This window comes from Dendrobates tinctorius, unplaced genomic scaffold, assembly GCF_039654945.1.
Source record: "Dendrobates tinctorius isolate UK_male_01 unplaced genomic scaffold, ASM3965494v1 ptg000029l, whole genome shotgun sequence".
NCBI lineage: Eukaryota > Metazoa > Chordata > Amphibia > Anura > Dendrobatidae > Dendrobates > Dendrobates tinctorius.
This window is the reverse complement of record NW_027361697.1, coordinates 6638947-6660352: the sequence shown is the minus strand read 5'-3', so window position 1 is coordinate 6660352 and position 21406 is coordinate 6638947. Positions and strand designations below refer to the sequence as shown.

The following is a 21406-nucleotide window of genomic DNA, read 5'->3' as shown; positions in this document are numbered from 1 at the left end:
ACTTTCCACTGGGGCAACGCTCAGGTTTGTCCTCCTGGAACTCTTGCAGAGCAAGTCTCAAATCGGGCGAGATGGCAGAAAGAACTACCCCTTCGCCTAAGATGGTGGCAGGCTTGGTCACCACAGGAGAATCAGCAAAGAAACTCCTAGAGAGGGAGTCTGCCTTGACATTCTTAGTTCCAGGAAGAAAAGAGACCACAAAATCAAAACGTGTAAAAAACAAGGCCCACCTAGCTTGTCTAGGGTTCAAGCATTTAGCCGACTCTAGGTAAATCAAATTTTTGTGGTCAGTGAGGACCTCAACTTGATGTTTGGCTCCCTCCAACCAATGTCTCCACTCCTCAAATGCCCATTTCATGGCCAACAGTTCCCAATTCCCCACATCATAGTTACGTTCAGATGAAGAGAACTTACGGGAAAAGAAAGCACAGGGATTCATTTTAGATGTTACCGGATCCTTTTGGGACAACACCGCTCCTGCACCAATCTCAGAAGCATCCACCTCTACCTGGAATGGGAGTGAGACATCAGGTTGCCGCAGAACCGGGGCGGAGGTAAATCTACGCTTCAGCTCCTGAAAGGAAGCAACCGCTTCCGGAGACCAATTCAACACATCCGCACCCTTCCTGGTCAGGTCAGTCAATGGTTTGGCAATACTAGAAAATTTTGCTATAAATTTCTGATAAAAATTAGCAAAACCCAAAAACTTCTGGAGGGCCTTCAAAGAAGTGGGCTGAACCTAATCATAAATGGCCTGTACCTTGGCCGGGTCCATTTCAATAGTTGACGGAGACAAAATAAATCCCAAAAAAGAAATTCTCTGTGCTCCAAAAAGGCATTTTGATCCTTTGACATACAGAGAATTCTCCCTCAAGATCCGGAACACAGTCCGAATATGTTCCACATGAGAATCCCAATCCTTGGAGAAGATCAAAATATCATCCAGATAGATAATCAAAAATTTATCGACAAAGTCTCGGAAAATATCGTTCATGAAGCACTGGAAGACAGAAGGGGCATTAGTGAGCCCAAAAGGCATCACCAGGTACTCAAAATGTCCCTCCGGAGTATTAAACGCCATCTTCCATTCATCCCCCTGCTTAATGCGGATAAGATTATACGCCCCCTGAGGTCAAGCTTGGTAAACCAGCAAGCACCTCTGACTCTAGAGAATAGATCCGAAATCAGGGGTAACGGATACTGATATTTAATAGTAATTTTATTGAGGGCACGATAATCAATACAAGGCCTTAAAGAACCATCCTTCTTGGCCACAAAAAAAAAACCGGCACCTAAGGGTGAAGAGGATGGTCTAATATGACCCTTCTCCAACTCCTCCTTAATATAGGACCGCATAGCCTCGTGCTCGGGAACAGATAAATTGAAGAGCCGACCATTAGGAAATTTACACCCCGGGTTTAGTTCAATTGCACAGTCATAACTCCTATGAGGAGGCAAGGACGCAGACTCATTCTCACTAAATACATCATAGTAGTCCGCCAAATAGTCAGGAACCTCATGCGACTGAGGAGAGGTGGAAAAAGCCGGAGCCTCACTAAAGGTACACCGGCAACCCCAACTCACCACAGACACAGACTTCCAATCCAAAACTGGATTATGAATCTGCAACCAGGGAAACCCCAGAACAACAGCATCATGCAGACCATGCAACACCAAGAATCTGCAATTTTCTTGGTGGTCTGGGGCGACCCGCATGACCAACTGGGTCCAAAACTGAGGTTTATTTTTAGCCAGAGGGGTAGCATCAATCCCCCTCAAAGGGATAGGCGTCTGCAGAGGTGTCAACGGAAATCCACAACGTTTAGCAAAATCCAAGTCCATTAGGTTTAGCGCTGCTCCCGAATCCACAAAAGCCTTGGCGGAAAATGTGGACAGGGAACAGATCAGAGTAATCGCCAAAAGAGACTTAGGATGAACCCCACCAACAGAAAACGTGTGTGCAAAGCGTTTCTCACGTTTAGGACAAACAGAAATAACATGTGAGGCATCTCCACAGAAAAAACACAGCTTATTACGCCTTCTGAATTCCTGACGTTGCGCCTTAGACAAAACTCTATCACATTGCATAGGTTCAGACGTCTGTTCAACCGGTGGCAACACCTCTCGTGTAATCCTGCGTTCACGTAAACGCCGATCAACCTGAATGGCTAAAGACATAGAATCGTCCAGACCAGAGGGAACAGGAAATCCCACCATAGTATCTTTTACGGCTTCTGACAAACCCTTCCGAAAGAGAGCAGCCAAGGAACTATCATTCCAGGTAGTAAGGACCGCCCACTTTCGGAACCTTTGACAGTACAACTCTGCAGATCCTCGACCCTGGTTCAATGCTAACAAGGTCTTTTCAGCCTGATCAATAGCATTAGGTTCGTCATACAGCAACCCCAAGGCTTGAAAAAATGCGTACACATTAGTCAGAATAGGGTCATCTGGTTTCAAAGAAAACGCCCAATCCTGGGGATCGCCGCGCAGCAAAGAGATGACAATTTTAACCTGCTGCGCGGGGCTCCCTGACGAGTTAGGCTTCAAAGCAAAAAATAATTTACAATTATTTTTGAAACTCAAAAATTTAGATCGATCCCCAAAAAATACATCAGGTGTGGGGATCTTTGGTTCAACAGCATGTGAACGAGCAAGATAGGCGGAAATTCCTCGCACTTCAGCAGCGAGCTGCTCCACATGATCAGACACTTGCTTTATCTTCATTGAGAGAAAAAAAAAAATTCCCCCTACGGCCTCAGAGATATAGAGGAAAGAATATACACTTTTTTTTATTTTTTTTAAACACAATTCTTTCCTGCTATTGAGTACCCCAGGATATGCGGTTGGGCGGGTGATTCTGTTATGATTGAGTCACCGTAGGAGGCAAAAACAGAAATACTAGCTAATTCCTGAAAACCAGAGAAGTTGGCAACTATCAGATTGCAGACCCCTGAACCTATCAACACAACTAGCAGTAGCCGTGGGGGGTTCCTACGATGACCTAGACCCCTCGATCACAGCCGGAGAGATACATAGGCCTAAAGAAGGAAAGGGGAAATCTAACTGCCCCAGAGCAGACCCCAAAGCAAAAGGCAGCCCCCCACATATAATGACGGTGAAGCAAGATGAAAACACTTACACAGACAGAAAGACAGGCTGAGCAAAGACGGGGCCAAAAAACTACCTAGATAGGAACGGATAGGAAGGCTGCTGTCTGCAATCTGCCAAAACCCTATCAGAGACAAAAGCCAACAAGCTGATATAAAAAATGGCCCTGAAGCAACTAAGCTTCAAAAACTAAATCAGCGCTCAGGTACTTTCAGAAGACAGAGCTCAAGGAACACTGCACACTCCAGCAGGGAGTGGCAGAATCCAAAAAGCAAGAAAAACAAAAAACAAATCTTAGATGCAAAAAGGCAAAACAGAAAACTTAGCTTTAGGAGAGCAGGAATCAGACTGGTGTCCAAGAGTCCACAGAGAAATCACCCGCAGGGCAGAAAGGGCGTAGGCTGCCTTAAATCCAGTCAGTGACTCCACTCAGCCAATCGTCTTCATTAGTCCCAGGTGTCTGATAATCAGGCTCACTACCTTCCTTCACTAGAATAGGGAGTTCACCAGGCCTCAGTGACGGAGGGGAAAATGAACTCACAACACTCCAGTATATGATAGCCCCATATGATGCTCCATATATAATGGGCCCCATATGATGCTTCATGTATGATTGGCTTTATATGGTGCTCCAGTATATGATGGACCCCATATGATGCTCCATATGCAATGAGTCCCATGTAATTCTCCATACAGTAGATGATGGGCCTCATATGATGCTCCAGTATATAATGGGCTCCATATGATGCTTGAGTATATGATGGCCCCATATGATGCTCCATATATAATGGGCCCCATATGATGTTCCATATATAATATGCCCTGTATGATGCTCCATATATAATAAGCCCCACGTGATGCTCCACATATAATGGGTCCCATATAATGTTTCAAATATTAAAAAAATGAAATACCTCTCCTCGCTGGCTGCTGCTCTTCTCTGGAATCTGATGTAACTCTGATGTCAGTAACCCCTCCCTTCTTCTTCCTGATTCTGTATGTCAGCCATGTTAACAAGCACAAGTGTCTCTATCTCTGATTCAAAATAAGTTATTTTTACCTACTGTATTTGCACATAACTACAAGAATTCAACTGGAAAATAAACCTTCTCCTGGAATCTTCATAAGAGCCCCCTGCAGTTGAGTCCAACTTGCCATCTGATGATATACTACGTGTGAGTATTGGTACATAGAGACAGCCATAGAAATAGTGTCTCAAAGCACCCTACACTTGCAGCCTAGTTATGGAGTCAGAATATTGGATGACCCACTATGTACACCACTTTTTTGTTCCCTTTGGAGTATCTCATATGCCCCTCTCCAAAGTTATCAATCATAGTTATAAGCGAGATCACGTGTAAAGCACGGCCTCATATATCACATGGTGGCTTAATTTTCATATAAAAGCTATGCAAGTAATGTTATAAATACGTTGTTTGCAACACTTTAGTTGCACAACTAGGAAGTCTGATACATTAAACTATAGGCATTGTCATGGTCCAGTCCGGAGTTTATCTTCTGCTGTTTTCACTCCGGACTGGTCATGCGGGGGTTAATCTCCTCAGCCTCGTTCTGGAGCTAGCTGGGCTATTTCAGTCTCTGACAGCCTGCTGACCAGTGTTAGTGATAGCTCAAGCTTCCAGTTTAGAGCCTCTGACCCATGTACCTTGGTGATCCTCCTGCCTTTGACTGATATTCACATGTATGACCCGGATTGATCTCTGACCCCGTCTCTTGGTATTTGTCTCTGCTGTTACGTTCCCTCTCTGGCATCTGATCCCCCGGCTTGTACCCCGACCACGTATTTCGCCTCACGTTTTGGACCCCGTGCTCATGTTCTGGCTTTCTGACCCTCGGCTTGGTATTTTGACTACGTGTATTGCTGCTCCTTCTGGTACGTCTGCACCTGCTAGTTTCTGACTCGGTTCGTCTGACTATTCTTTCTCGTTACCTGTGGCACCTGTGCTGTTGCTCACGGTTGCTGCTCTTGGTGTGTAACCTCTCTTCCCTCACCAGCTCCCCCTGGTGGAGGTTTCACTACAGGCATGACTTGTTACAATGTCCAAGCAATATTCCTGGGTGCTACTTAGATCCAGATAGATTCTAACACCTGATGAAGTTGCTGTTTCAGTGTTGACATGTGTTGCATAAACTTATACCTCTAACTTCATGCCTGTTTGCTTTTTATACTTTTCAGTAACTTTTTAACCATAAAATATTATATTTAGTCTATGACCTGCTGTGTCCACTTTGTATTCCATCTGGACTCCCAAAGTTCAGCATTTTTCTTTGGACTTCATATTCTAATACTTACCCTGCTTGAGATCGCACTGTTATTTTATGGACTCTCATACCAAGCAGATTCCAACGTGTCTGTAATAAGATGTAAATCAAGCACAATATCACAAGGTTGTCATATGAAGCGTTTATTACCACCACAATGCTTAGCCGGAGGTTAATGATAACATACTACATATTCATGCATCAACTGTAAGACGGGAATCTAGTATGCCTCTCTTTATCTTCTGCACCCAATTCTTACCTCTGTGGGGATGGGAAAATGTTAAAAAACCTGTAAAAGAGTGGTAAGGTTTAATCTTTAGCGTAAATTAAGTGTACTGGCAATGGTAAGATCTTTTTATGGCAGCAAAGAGTGAATTTACATTGCGAAATACAAACTATGATCAACTAGGTTGTTTCATCAACATATATGAGGCCAGATAGGCATTCAATAAGGGGTAGGCAGTCCTCAACTTCCAAACATCCGAATTACATATAACCCTTAGGTACGAACGTCAGATGTATAGATAAAAATAAAACCTCACTATTGACTTCTCCTGCTGCTCGTCATCCGATCTCGTGCTGAATTCTCCAGCTTCTTCACTTATAGGCCAACGTTGCAACCTTAAACTAATGAGTAGAATGGGTTCTTAAAACCCAAAACTGTTAAGACAATCACAGATTTCAGGAACAGACTGGCACAAAACATAGTAACATAGTAACATAGTTAGCAAGGTCGATAAAAGACATTTGTCCTTCCAGTTCAGTCTTTATTCCATCAGAATAAATCACAAGATCTACGTCCTTCTAAAGAACCTAATAACTGTAAGATACAATATTGTTACGCTCCAGGAAGACATCCAGGCCTCTCTTGAACCCCTCGACTGAGTTCGCCATCACTAGGTATGAGCGAGTATACTCGTTAGGATTCGGTACTCGGCGAGTAATGCGGTACTCACGGTACCCTAATCCTGGTGAGTATTTCACTACTCGCCTTGAAATATCCAGCACAGCCCGCGCAGCCCAGCACAGTCAACGCACAGCCCAGCACAGCCTGGTACAGTCCCCGCACAGCCCAGTACAGTCCCGCACAGCCTAGCTCGGTCCACGCACAGTCCACACACAGCTCAGCACAGTCCCCGCACTGCCCAGCACAGTGCCGCACAGTCCCGCACAGCCCAGCACAGTCCTGCACAGCCCAGTTCGGTCCCCGCACAGCCCAGCACAGTCCCCGCACAGTCCCCACACAGCCCAGCACAGTCTGGCAGTCCCCGCACGGTAACGCACAGTCCAGCTCGGTCCCCACACAGTCCACGCACAGCCCAGCACAGTCCCCGCACAGTCCCCGCAGAGCCCAGCACAGTCCCTGCACAGCCCAGCACAGTCCCCGCACAGTCCCCGCACAGCCCAGCACAGTCTGGCAGTCCCCGCACGGTAACGCACAGTCCAGCTCGGTCCCCACACAGTCCACGCACAGCCCAGCACAGTCCCCGCACAGTCCCCGCAGAGCCCAGCACAGTCCCTGCACAGCCCAGCACAGTCCCCGCACAGCCCAGTTCGGTCCCCGCACAGTCCACACACAGCCCAGCACAGTCCCCGCAGAGCCCAGCACAGTCCCGCACAGCCTGGCACAGTCCCCGCACAGTCCCCGCACAGCCCAGCACAGTCCCCGCACAGCCCAGCACAGTCCCCGCACAGCCCAGCACAGTCCCCGCAGAGCCCAGCACAGTCCCCGCACAGCCCAGCACAGTCCCCGCACAGTCCCCGCAGAGCCCAGCACAGTCCCCGCACAGTCCCCGCAGAGCCCAGCACAGTCTCCGCACAGTCCCCGCAGAGCCCAGCACAGTCCCGCACAGCCTGGCACAGTCCCGCACAACCCAGCACAGTCCCCGCACAGTCCCCGCAGAGCCCGGCACAGTCCCGCACAGCCTGGCACCAAAAAACTGCAAAAACGCTCGTGCACGCCCTCATCTCTTGCCTCGACTATTGCAACCTCCTACTCTCTGGCCTCCCCTCTAGCACTTTTGCACCACTCCAATCTATCCTAAACTCTGCTACCCGACTAATCCACCTGTCTCCCCATTATTCCCCAGCCTCTTCTCTCTGCCAAGCCCTTCACTGGCTTCCTATTGCCCAGAGGCTTCAGTTCAAAACCCTAACTATGAGACAGCAAGCCATCCACAACCTGTCTCCTCCATACATCTGTGACATGGTCTCCCGGTATTTACCTACTCGCAACCTTCGATCCTCTCAAGATCTCCTTCTTCTTCCCACAACCACATACAAGACTTTTCCCGTGCTTCCCCCATACTCTGGAACTCTCTACCCCAACACATCAGACTTTCGCCTACCACGGAAACCTTCAAAAGGAACCTGAAGACCTACCTCTTTTGGAAAACCTACAACCTGCAGTGATCCTCAGTCTTCTGAACTGCCCCATGACCAGCTCTACCCTCTCCTAGTGTATCCTCACCCATCCCCTGTAGACTGTGAGCCCTCATGGGCAGGGTCCTCTCTCCTTTTGTACTTGTTTGTGCCTTGTATTGCTCATTTTTATTGTACTCGTCTTTGTGTGCCCCTTTTTCACATGTAAAGGGCCATGGAATAAATGGCACTAAATGAATAATAACAATTTTTAGATGCCTCTGGTCATTACAAGGGTATTGTCAAGTACGTAAATTAGTTTTTTGTGAAAGATAATGTAAAAATAAAAACTTTCTTGAATACACCGCATTATCTATATGCCCTGTAATGCAATGGCTTCCACGACACTGCAGAAATGAGGCAATGACCCAGGTTAATTCAACTTAAACGTCTTTGTTTTGGCAACTTGCAAAAATAACTCAATAACTTTCTCCTCCAGTTTGCAGCTGGATTGTCCGTAACAGCCTGCAACAAATATGTTGTCATGGGCCACTGCACCGCCACATCACTTGTGGGTTCGTGAAGTGGTTTTGCTTTTTCTGGTTCTGGCTTGTGATCAGTCTCACACAGATCTGACATACATAGAGCCTTCTGCTCTGATGCTTACACACCAGAAACTGACACACCCAAACCTTAAGGCTATGTGCACACGTGTGGATTTTTTGGGGAATTTTCTGTGGCAATTCCGCAACTCCCTGTCGCGGGAAATACGCAAAAAATCCGCATGCTGATTGACAGGTTGGTCACACTCGTCAAACATAGTGTTTGACAAGTGTGACCAACTTTTTACTATTGATGCTGCCTATGCACTAAGCCTTCCCGGTCCTCGCGATGCTCCCGGCAGCTCCCGGTCCCAGTGATGCCTTGCGACAATGACCTCTGATGGCGTAGCAGTCTCACGAAACCTCTACATCATCACAGGCCATTGTCGCACAAGGCATCACTGGGAACGGGAGTTGCCGGGAGCATCGCTGAGGCCTGGGGACACCGGAAGGTGAGAATATCTACAATTTTTTATTTTATTTCTTTTTTTTACCAGGGATATGGTACCCAGGGCCTAGAGGAAAGTCTCCTCTCCTCCAGACCCTGGGTACCAGCCGCACATTTTCCGCAAAAAGAATGAGCCTGCTGCGTATTTTTCTGCAATGCGATTTAGCCGTGGAAAAATACGCAACATTAGCACAGCATGTGCGAAATGCCATTGAATTCAATGGCTTGCTTATTTTATGCATTTTTGCAGCGTTTTCTCAGTGAAAAAACGCTGCAAAAACGCATAAAATCCTCGAAAAATCCGCACGTGGGTACATAGCCTAACTGAAAGTTTAAATGGGAATCTTGGGTATGGGCCACTGAAGATCCAGAGTGGTGGGAGAGATCTGGCCCACTACCATCCTGCAGATCTCTCCAAAAATAAAAGCCCATATCAGGTTTTCCTAAATCTGATCTGGTCAAATAGTTTGACCAGATCCAAACTCACTTTTTTGCATTGTAACCATAGCTGTGCCTGAAATTACAATGCTCTCCAGTGGGTTTATTATGCTTCTATGCGCATCCTGGGTGACAAATAACGACCATTGTATATAATTCCCATCACTGCCTCACAGCCCGCATTCTCTAGATACATGTATATGAGTTGGTGACTCTAGGTTAAGCACCTGTTCACACTGTTTATGCTTGGATGTGACGGTCAGTTTTTGGAAATTCGCATTCTCTAGATAGTCTTCCTTGCTCATCTTAGTTGTTTATGGCTGGTTGTGCTGTTGTTCCTATGGCTTATCCACTGGCGATTAGAGGTAAGCGGATCAGGCAAAATTCAAATTCAAATATTTGAATGTTTTTACTTGACAAATTTGATTTGAGAATTTGTTCTTAACACATTTAATGATCCATTACTATTTTCTGGGATCTCTCCAGACTCCAGAACACAAAAAGGATAATATGTATGAAAATGAAAAAAAAAAAGTATACTCACCGCTTAACTCACTGGCACCTATGTTCAACGCTCCAGCCCCTCTGCTCCTCACTGTTACTTATCCGGTCCTCACCGCATCTTCATATCACTACCACTTGTGCTGGAATCCCTGGACTTCTCTTGCTCGGCCCAGACTTCCGGTTATGATGAAGCTTGGGAGGGTTAAACACAACCATGTGCCAAAAATCAAGGCATCATGACATAATGGCCATGGCCTTATGTGTATGCGCAGAGCCCTCCCATGCACTCAGCAAATCTAGACCAGCATGATAGGACCAGGTATTTCAGAGCTCGTGTTGGTGACATGGACAAGATGGGTTATGGTGAGGAGCAGAGGTTCTTTTCTTTAATTTTTAACATTTTTCTGGAATTTTATGTTTCAGAAAAATGGTGGCAAGAAGTTGAATCAGTGTAAAAGCGAATTACAAAAAATCTGCACTTTGTTGAATGCGAATTTTTATAACATTCCAGAAGGATTCAATTCCAATCAGTTTTATTTGGTCACCTCTCCTGGAGATGCATAGGCTCAAGTGAGCGCGCATGTGCTACATGTCCGATCCACTGCAGAAGACCTCCAAATATATCACTGGGTAAAAGCTGCCATTACAAAATATAAAGAAGCCTACACATGAGATATTGGGGCACATTTCCTTGCCCACGGCATGTCTAGTATAATAATATCAGAAAAGTAGAATATTTTACACATTTCCAATCAGGAAAGAGAATTATTTCCCCTTGGGACTTCTTATTTGCTATATAGCATCTGAAATACTCATACATCCCTGAATATATTGGTGAAATCATCCGGCATATCCAAGACTTCATTTTACAGCGTGAACCCAATAATGTCAGAAAACTATGCTACTTTTGCCAACACACTTCATCCAAACTAAACATTCAGTCTCACAATGCCTGTTCCAGGTTCTCGAATGTATTTCCACCCCCTACGGAGGTGGCCATTAGGGACAGGAGCTAAAGCAAACAGAAGCAGAATGGATTAACATTTTACGGACAATCGTGAATATGTAACATTTTTTTTTCATTAAAATCCTGCCATGCATATCCATTGTGTTGGTAATAGACATGTTTCCTGCTATCTTCCTCTGATAATGGGCCTTCGTATTCCCCTCACAGACTTCCTAGAATTTGCTCAGGGAGAGAGTCCTGAAAGAGGGTGACCATATCCAGGATGAGTAATGTAATCTATCCAGATAGCAAATAATTTTTTGTGCTTCCTTAATTTTCATTTACCATTCTTTCATTATCACTTTGCACTCATACTAACATATTCCCACTTCTACATGAGGAATTATGCTAGAGTACTGTTTATGAACCTATCAATGTACAGTCATGAAAAACAGCACCTTCACGACAGATACAACTCTTGCAGTAGAAGAAGAAGAAAGCTACTGACCAAACACTGGGATCACCACAATAAATCACTGAATATATACATTTTATTAAATTTCAGACAGACCAAAACACAGTTTAAAAACATTAAAAAAGTCACTCCATGACAATTACAGTAGACCCAAGGGGTTAATAATGTAACCCTGTAAGACTCCCCTATCACCTTTCTACAGTAAGATAAAGACAAAGAGCTGGTCAATGTATTAAATAAATGACAAGATCATGTCAAAAATATCATATATATGCATTTGAATAAAGCCCTTTATCCTTGACAGTAAGGCAAAGAAAAATAGCTGGTCAATATATTGGATAAATGACACGATCACATTATGTCAAAAATATCATATACATATGCATTTGAATGGAACCCAAGTGGGAACACTAAAAGACCAGAATAAATATAATACTATATAGTAAAGAAATGCACCAATAACCTAGTTTGCCTATAAATCAGAGAGAAGACATAATATGGAGGTAGAAAACAAAAAGTGCATCTGAGCCCTGATTGCATTAATTCAGAGCCAGGTGACCATCCTCCAAAGTAGCGCATACCATGAGCGCTAGGTGCATATCAACAATACCATACCAAAGATGGGGGGAGCCTGTGGATACAACTCTTGCACTGGTAGTCAGTTACCTGCACTTGCAATTGTTCAAAAGATTTCTGCATTTGTAACTGTGTTTACTTTTTCATAAAAAAAATTATTGAATATTTGCTAAAATGAGAGATTCACTGTGCTTCAGTGAATGAGCCTGTGTGTACGACACTGCATTCACAATTCTTTGTTGAACTGAATTTGATAAAACTTCCCTCAGTAAGAAGAATGGAGCACAGATATTCTCCATTCAATTCCCTGAGCGCGGGCAGTTTGCAAGAAATATAAATCTCCAAACTTCCAAGCTTAATGCAGACTTCCTTAAGGACACATTGCAACGCGTTTCAATCCTCATTCCTCAGGCCTGACGAAAATCTCAATGAGGACCGAAACAACTTGCATGTAGGTTGACTTAACAAAAGAGTCTACTACCGCACAACATATTTATACACTACCTAGTGGTGTACCGATCGTGGTCGTGGAGGGTGCAACCACCATCAAGCCCATGCAGGAGGTGGGTCCACCAATGTAAATTTCACCTGGATGTGTGTCCTCAGACACATTCATGAGAAATATATCAGGGTGCAGAGACTCGATGCTCCCTAGGCTGTAATACACACCACAGGCCAATCAGAGGCAGGCAGCATATGTCGGCTTTCCAGTGACTGGTGGTGCATGGCAGTGACGTTATGTGCTGCTGAAGGCAGTTTAACAGTTTCTCTTTTTTGTTCTGACAGCATGTGTATAGACTGGTAATTGTATTTTTTATTTTGTGTCTCTTCCTCTTGAGAAAGAAAAAGTAATGATATCTGTAACAAAATTAAAAAAAAAAGTTTAACCATCACACATTGCCTAATTGAGCGCTGACTGTGTATCAGTATTAATTTGATTTCCCCCATTTACAGTTGTCTTGTAAATTGAATTTTCCTCTGAGATTTGCCTGATTTTTGGAATTTTAATTATACCTTGGTTCCGTCATTTTTCCAAGAAAAAGAAAAAATGTCACAGCTCACTGCACTATTTTCTGACTTTTCTTTTAACAAAATCTGCAATAGAAGTTTCCAGCAAATCCTGCAACCCAAAAGATGAACCTACCCTATCGGTAAGACAATTGATTTTGTAATTATTGCTACATGTGGTGAGGACATCAAATAGATGAAATAAAGGGAATTCCATCTTCATGTATCTTGTGACCTATCTTAGAGACAGTCAGAAGATGAAATTAGTGGGAGTTTGGTATTGAGGATAGTATACCCATTAATCCCCAAAAGAAAGGAGAAAATTGGCAAAAATGTAAGAGTTTCCAGAGCCACATATTATATATTCCCCTTCTACTTCCTTTTGCTCACAGTAAACAGGCTCCATCACTGGTTTCATTAATATTAAATATAATACATTTTTATGCAAGCTAATGATGTGTCTTTGTTGTAATCTCTGCAGACGAGTCGTGGCTGGAAAAAGTTTTCATGTCGGTCTGGTGCAGATACAGAAGACGGGAAAAGTGAACGATTCTATCACAAAGAATGTCAGCTGTAAGTTACTATATATCTGTACTGAAATCACTTGTATGTTCTGCAGGACTGGCATCTACCACTATATGTCACCATTTGGCGATAATATTAGTGTGCCACGATAGTTGTAATCAGGGTTACTGGTTAGGGACCCACTCATATGTTTCGCCATCCCCCACACACTCCTGTGCTGAACCCCTAGCTACACCTTTGCAGCTGAGAAAAGTTCAGAAAAAGACAGTCCAACAAGGGCGTTACATACTCCCTGTAGCACATCCATAGTGGGTTAACTGACAGCTACATTCTCCAGCCAGCCATAGACATAGCAACACAGAGGCTACAGAAGGGTAATGGTACAAAATCTTTAATGAAGGCTAATTGCAAAAATGAGTTACATGGGGGGGGGGGGCAGGTGGTCGATCCTAGATGCACTGCCGGAGTGGACAACGAATCCCTGAGGCTTGGGGGCAGTCCTGAATGAATGTGTTCCAGAACAGAAGAGGAGTTGAAATAAGGAGTAAGGAAGTCTGAATTGCTGTGCCTTATTCCCCATGTATCCACCTGATGAACTTGGACTGTTTAGTAAAAATTTGACTGTTTCAAAGAGCATGGTGTTCCATGAATTGTGTGCATCAACTCCTAAGGATGTAAGTTTAGAGACATCAGAGACTGCAGCTTGGTTGCGTCTGCTGCTTTGCAGCACTTTACAGTTGGCGTAGTCACCAGGATCCATTCATGCATAAAGAAATCTTGACAGAGAAGGAAAAGGATCTAGCAAAACAAAGATGGCACTGAACACCAAAGACAAGATGGCAGTGAGTAGCATGAAATGGTTAGATAGACCCACCCAGCCTCTGCATACAAGAGGAGAAACAGCGCTAAAATCCATCCAGCCAAGGAAGAGGCTTGCCCAGAGAGGCCAGCCTATGGTGAGTAGTACCTGCCCCCAATGCATGCCATGAAAGAAGAAGAAACCATGCCCATTACAGCATGTTAATGGAAAATGGGCAGGTGAGTCGGAAGTAGCTCTACCCAGGAAAGGGCGAAACCATGACAAGTCCCAGAAGCTGGAAGAGACAACACCATTCATGTGTAGTGAATCGGCAAAAGAAAAACAGGGTGAGACCATGACGGAGTGGAGTGAGACTTCCGAGGGTGCAACCGGAAAAGTGGAAGAACTGGAGCAGGCCAGACCGGCAGCACATAGAGCAGGAGCCTTTGGTAAAAAAAACAGCTGACATCATGGAGACACCAAGACCCAAACCCAGACCGTGGCCTTCACCGCTGGGATTCCTGCGAACTGCGGACGGGAGAGCAAGGATCCAGCATCTAGTGAGTAATCTGCAGGACCTGCACTGTTCACAAGAGAGGAGGAGGCAAGCCAGGGCGAGGTCTGGACAATCTAGTGGGCACACTAGCCCTGAGGTACAGGGAATTGGCATCTCTGGGAGAAGGTGCAGATGATTGAACCAGGCGAAAGGACCTGGTGTAAGGCATCTATAAGTGAAAATCTGTCCCGAAAAGGCTCAGTTGTGCTTGTTGCACCAGACCAGAGGCACCTAAAAGGAGCTATTCAGCATTCCTGAGGGCAAGAGGCCCTAAAGTGTGATGGGAACCATTGGATGCTGGCCAGGACGGCCAAAGTGTTTTGTGCTTTTCTTCCCCCTTCCAAGTTTGTTTTACGCGAACCCCCTGCTGGACTGCGGGACTATGAACCCTTATTGGTCCAGAAACCCTTTTCTGTCCCTATGGACTGTGTAACCTAAATGGACTGTTGTTCAGAAAAGGGGGATGGAAGGAGTTGAAGCGGATGACCCGAGGATCGAGCCGGGTCAGGACTGTGTTAATTGCATCCTTGTCTTAAAAGATGGATGAGTAATTGTATTGACTATGCTCCAAGACTACTGGAGCTTTATCTGTGTTGGCCAATGTGCCTGTAAGTACAAAGAACTTAGGAAATAAAAACACGGGGAAGTAAAAAGCACAATAGGGTCTTATCCAATAACAATAGGGTCTCGGGAAAAAGTGAGATACAGTCACCTTACTGAGTTGCTCAATGGCAACACATGAACGGCATGTAACAGCTGATGCACAGATAATGGTAGAAAGGATGACCACAGGTTAAAGGAAAACAACGGGAGGAATCACTCATGCGCTGCTGAGATATAATCCTTAAAATAAATAGAACCGGTTTACAAATGAACGCGTTCTACAAGTCACGCCGGACCTGTCCAGGTTTGTCCTGATGAAGAGGTCCAGCGTGATCTCGAAACGAGTTGACATGTAAACCTGTTCTAATAAGCGTTTTTATCTTAAGGATTCTATCTCAGCAGCGCATGGGTGATACCTTCCGTTGTTTTACAAAGAGCTTAGACTCGTGGTGTCAGGGTCTCCAAGTAGGTGAGACCAGGGTCATGCTGACCCATGAAGTAACTACATTAGACTATGCCCATGGACTGTTGGCCAACTGTTAATATGTTGGCCTAAGGGCCATTGTTTTTCTGGAAAATGGACTCGGATGGACATTGTTCTTCGGTTCTGAAGACGAGAACTTCCTACTTAAAGATTCATGCAGGAGAAGGACATGATATTCACCCAAAGACAGTAGGGTGGTTGATATATTGACCTATAGGCCCAAGAATTTGTGCTCTTTGATTTTGGGGTCAATGCCCTCACCGTGAATGGACACAATATACCCCAGATGAGAGGAAACTAACAGTTTAAATGTTTTATGTAATTGTTGCATCCTTTGTGCTGTCTTCCAGGTTCCAGAATGGTTAATGATGGCAGTGTTTAAAGAGGGGAGGAATTCAGGAATATGGACTGTGTTACCCCATCCCTGCCCCTGAAGACAACAGACACACTAAGTGAATACCGTTGTATGGTTTTATATGTGAAAGTGACATGTGTCTAATGTAATGTGATATACTGTAATATATTATGGTGATGTACAGCATATAAAATGTTATAGCATAATCTGAATATAGCATAAGTATAAGCTTATGACAGCATTAGATATAGAACAGGTTAGCATGTAGATAGGAAGTGGTTAAGGGTAGGTTTAGCCCAGCGGGTGGGCAGTGGTGCTAATAAGAAGGGGGCACTCCTGGTTAGAGAGAGTTCAATGTCTGCCAGGGAACTGTGGAGGAGAGTTCAGGTGGGGTGGATTGCAAGGGGAGCATGGGCCAAACATTCACAGCAGTGGGCCGCAAAATGTAGATCTGTGATGGACACTCCAACAATAGCAGGAGCCTCTGGCTTGGGCCTGGTACCATGGAGAGTGCCTGGTCTTCTGACATTATGAGGTAGGTGCTCATCGTGTTACATGGGAAGGGGTGCAGGTGGCCGGTCCCTGGTGCACTGCTGGAGTGGGCAACGAATTCCTGTGGCTGATGGGGTACGTGGTCATCGGGGTAGTCCAGAATGAATGTGTGGTAGAACAGAAGAGGAGCTGTACTAAAGAGGAAGGAAGTCTGCATTGCTGTGTCCTTTCCCACTTGTATCCACTTGATGAACTTGGACTGTTTTGTAAAAGTTTGGCTGTTGCAAAAATCCTGGTGTCCCATGCTTTGTGTGGGGTGGCTCCTGAGGACGGAAACCTGAAGGCATAGGAGGCCTGTGGCCTACAAGAGAGTGTAATGCATCCCACACCCTACATCACACTAGGACTGGGACATCCCTTGTTTGTAAAGTGTGAGAGTGCAACCAGACAGCAGTTCGATTGCGACTACCGCTCTGCAGCACTTTACAGCACCACAATCAGATTAGGTCTTTTTAAATCCCTATGTTGAATCTAACTCTATTCCTATACTTTAAAAACTTAAAATAGAGCTGCACAGCTGGATGTAATTTATTTATTTTATTCACTTACATAGCACCATTAATTCCACAGCGCTTTACAGACATTATCGACAATGTCTCCGTTGGGGCTTACAATATAGTTTCCCTTTCAGTATGTTTTTAGAGGGGGGTGAAACCAGAGTACCCAGATGAAATCCACGCAGACACAGAGAGACCATACAAACTCCCTGCTGATGTTGTCCTTGGTGGGATTTGAGCCCAGGACCCCAGCACTGCAAGGCTGTAATATTAACCACTGAGCTAGACCATGTCATTCGATAGCTGCAGGACATCATGTGGAAGCCCTCACAGCCATGCCTGATGTCATTATCCCGCTCTCTGAGTCTTCAGCAGTGTATGAAATGGTGGTGGCCTTTTTAGTTTTTTGATGATAAACCTGTAGGTAGGGGAGCTGACTGGGGAGTGATCCCTTTTGCCACTGCTAACAGGCTGAGACAGAGACTGAAGTGTGTCCAACAGGTCCTCTTTATTGGCCGTCCTCTCGACAACCGCAGCACCGCACAGCTGCTGCACAACGAGCTTCGCACAAAGGCCGGGTACCTTTCCCTTTCTTCTGTCTTCCTGAATGACGTCCCTCATGGCTCTTTCACTGTGGCTGCCCTAGACCTACCACCACATCGCTTCACCCGTCCGAGTCCGTCCGTCTCTGGTACCTCGCGGGCTCTCTCTGTCCTGTGACTCTCCTGTCAGGGCCACCCCTCTGACCGTCTCTCTCACCAGTCCTTCCTGGAGCTTCTTCTTGTCCTGCCTCTCCCTCCAGTCTTCTTCACTCCTGAGCTTCTCTCCCCGGACTGACCTTCTGGAACTCTCTCCAACTATATATATCCCCTCCCTGGGAATTCCCCTCTAGAGCTCCTGTAACCCTGCCCCCCATGACTTTGCAGTTTCGTAGCCATAAGCTGATGTTAAGCCCTGCACTCACTACTCCCTGCTCACATCTTGTGGCCAAACTGCAGTACTACACCTTCCTCCATTTCTGCTGTCCTTGGTCTCCCTCTAGTGGCAAAACCAAGTCCTTCATCACCCTGCTCCCCTGTCTGTCTCCCACCTTCATATACAGCAGTCCATGTCCAGCATATTGTACATTAACACTTCCTGCTGCAGACAGGTCCATAGGTCGGTCCACTTCCCCTACATGCTCCCTTCCTTGGACCACTGTCGTCCCGACAATCTCGTCACCTTCATTTTGCATTCTGAAGCTTCCCCACCTTCTTTTTGTCAAACCGGTTGTTGAGCAAGGCCCACGACGCAGGGAGCTGAGCCAAAAGCGGGAGCAATCATGCTCCGAGTAGCTTACGGCTACCCACCAGCGCATACGCCACTATGACAATCCCTGTTGAGATAGGACCACCCGGACTCCTCTATGGGTGCGTACTTCCCACTTTTCTCCCGTTCTGTACCATTTTGCAGCACAATGATTGAGGCTCTAGCCTACCACCTCATTCAGCTTCCTCCTTTCATTTTGGGGTGTTCGTGGTACTCAGGGCCCGACCTATGGACTGCTGTCTGTTTCAATTCCACACACTTTATTGTTCCTCCAATTTAAATTAGTTAAAGTCGGCGTTTTCTCTGTTACCTAGTACCCGGGACCTGTTGAACATCTCCATTTTTTATGCAAATAACATTTCAAAACAACTTATTCATATTATACATGTCAACATACACTACTTTTGATGGGTACAACATTTATCCTATTCCTTGCAACATTCTACATTAATTATCATCCTACACTTAAACTATTCATCAGTTCCGTTACCTAGTTACTAAAAAACTACTCTTGGTATAAAACGATTCACTCTTTCTTTCTCCATTTTATCTATATCTCTATCAGCATCATTATGCAACTTTGCAAACATCGTCAAAAGCACTTTTTTCTTTTTATAAACAACGGTGCACCCTCTTCCGTTGCGAACAGCACCTCCACACATCCCCGCTGCATCAAGAGTAGGGTATTTTACCCCAAGGGGACGCGGAACAATCCCCATGCTGCGCAACAGAACACAGCAGACCCAGTAGTCCATTTTTTAAGGATACTCCGGGCCATCTCCTGACGGCCAATGTTCTGTCAGCAGCGAGGAACTCCACAGCTGTGGAGCACCAGGGATGTCTTGACTGCTCCTGGCCTCGAGTGTTCTCATTGCCCAGGACCTAGGAGTTCATCTCCCTCCTGAGAGATGCATTGAAAGAGGAAGAAGGGGCTGAAGATAGTTCCACAGCGCGCATCCTGCACTGCATCTTCACTTGGGCACCAGGCCCTGGCACGGGCCGAAGAGAACTCCGCCACCGCAGCATCTCCAAATGGCGGAAAAGTCTCGGAGGCAGAGGAGACCTCAGCCGCCCCTGCACAAGGATTGGTACCTTCTCCGCAGAGCCCGGTGATCCGGCCGCAGCTGCGATCTGGAGCGGAGCCTGGAGTGCAGCAGAGGCAGCTGCAGGCACTGGGGAGTAGGCCACGGAGCTTGACAAGTCAGCCGCGGCTGGCGCCGGGAGTGGAGTGGAAGCGGCCGCGGAGTAGGCCGCAGCCAAGGCTGAGAACGGAGCAGAGGCGACCATGGATGCTGGTGAGTAGGCCGCGATGGTTGGCGGCCTGGCCACCACGGCGATCTTGAGCGGGGCCGAAGTGGCGGCCGGCCCCGATGGATAGGATGCCACCGGAAGGTGGAGCGCAGCAGGGGGGGCGCCGGTCAGCCCTGCGGGGGCCAAGGAGTCATCAGGAGCACGGATCATGGGAGTAGGAACTGCCTGCTGGACCGCCGGCTGAGCCGGGGGAACACTCACCTTCCCCGGTGCCGCAGCTCCCTTCAGGCCGTTCCGCCGCTCTTCCAGGGTGTCGATGGTCTTCGCTGCTCCTCCACAGCTCCCGGTCACTTCATCTGGTGTCCACTGCTGTTCTTCATCCCGCCATCTGACAGGACCAGCCTCCAGGCCCGATGGTCCTGCAGGGAGGGTCGGCAACAGTTCCTCTGGCAGCTGCTCCAACATAGCCTGGACCGCGGGGGAGGGCTCCTCCGTTTTCTCCTCCGACTCCAGCCCCGCGGGTCCATGTCAGGGACTCCATCTGCTGCAGATCTCCAGGGTGGGTTAGTTCTTGCTGCGTTGGCAACTGCTCCCAGCTCTCGCTGTAGTCCTTTAACGTGGGAGGGTACCCAGCTTTCCAGCAGCACCCAGCTTTCCCAGCAGTGTTCCAGGGGAGAGCTCCTCTTAGCTGCCCCCAACAGTACAATTTAGCAGCAAACTCTGGTGATTCTTTCAGGCGCTTGTCTGCCACAGCCCTCCTGCAAAGTCCTTTTCCGCTCCGGATCCGCCTGATGAAAGCCAACAGTCCAGCACACAGTCCAAGTTTGTAATCCACAGAGAAAATCTTCAACTAGAGATGAGCGACTTTGCCTTTTTTCTGGTCGAGTTGGGTTTCATGAAACCCGACTTTTGGTCGAACGAAATCGGCCGATTATCGTGAAAAGTTGAAGGCCGACTGAAACACGAAACCCAATGCAAGTCAATGGGGAAGCAAAGTCAGCAGGGAGTGGAGGACAGGAAACACATCTACAGTGCCCTTTTGAATGCCAAAAACATCAATTCTGATAACTGAAGCTTTTCAACCTTAATTTACCTCATAATAATAGTTACGCACTGAAAACTGGGGGTTATTTGGCTAAATTTGTGGGGAGGTAGGGCTGGCTCCAGGTTTTCATGTGCCCTGGGCCAAAGAGCGCCCCTTTAACACATACCACAACTCATGATGCTCCGATACTGCAGAGAAATAGCGGCATAGTAAAATGAAAAATACTTCACTTTTTACATCTCATGACTGATATCCATTTTTAATAGCTCCAAAAATGGACAGTATATTACTCCATACAGTATTATGGCCACCGCATAGTGCGCTATACAGAGTAATGAGGCCCATATATTTCTCCATACAGAATCATTGGTCCCATATAATGTTTTAAACAGTATATGATGAGCTCCACATAATGCTACAGTATATGTTGGTAGCCATGGATGAAGCTCCACTGTTTTATGGGCCCAAATAATGCTCCATACATAATGGGCCCCATTTCTAATGCTCTAGTGTATAATGTGCCCTGTAAATGCTGCTCCAGTGTCTGATATCCACCTTTGGAATGCTCCAGTGAATGGTGGGCCCCATATATCATTCTCCAGAGTATCGTGCTCCCCAAAAATTGCTGTCCCAACATTGAAAACAATTAAATATGTCTCCTCACTATGGAATCCCTGTA

At 46.1% G+C, this 21406-nt stretch overlaps 1 long non-coding RNA gene across 1 annotated transcript in view; it reads left to right on the top strand.

Annotated features, from left to right (window-relative positions):
- The window catches only part of LOC141085780 (uncharacterized), a 53288-nt gene that overhangs the window by 13853 nt on the left and 18029 nt on the right, over positions 1-21406 (top strand). The window contains exons 2-3 of the long non-coding RNA XR_012231406.1: positions 13234-13325; positions 16070-16171. This is a non-coding gene — a long non-coding RNA (uncharacterized lncRNA). The remainder of the gene's footprint in view (positions 1-13233; positions 13326-16069; positions 16172-21406) is intronic.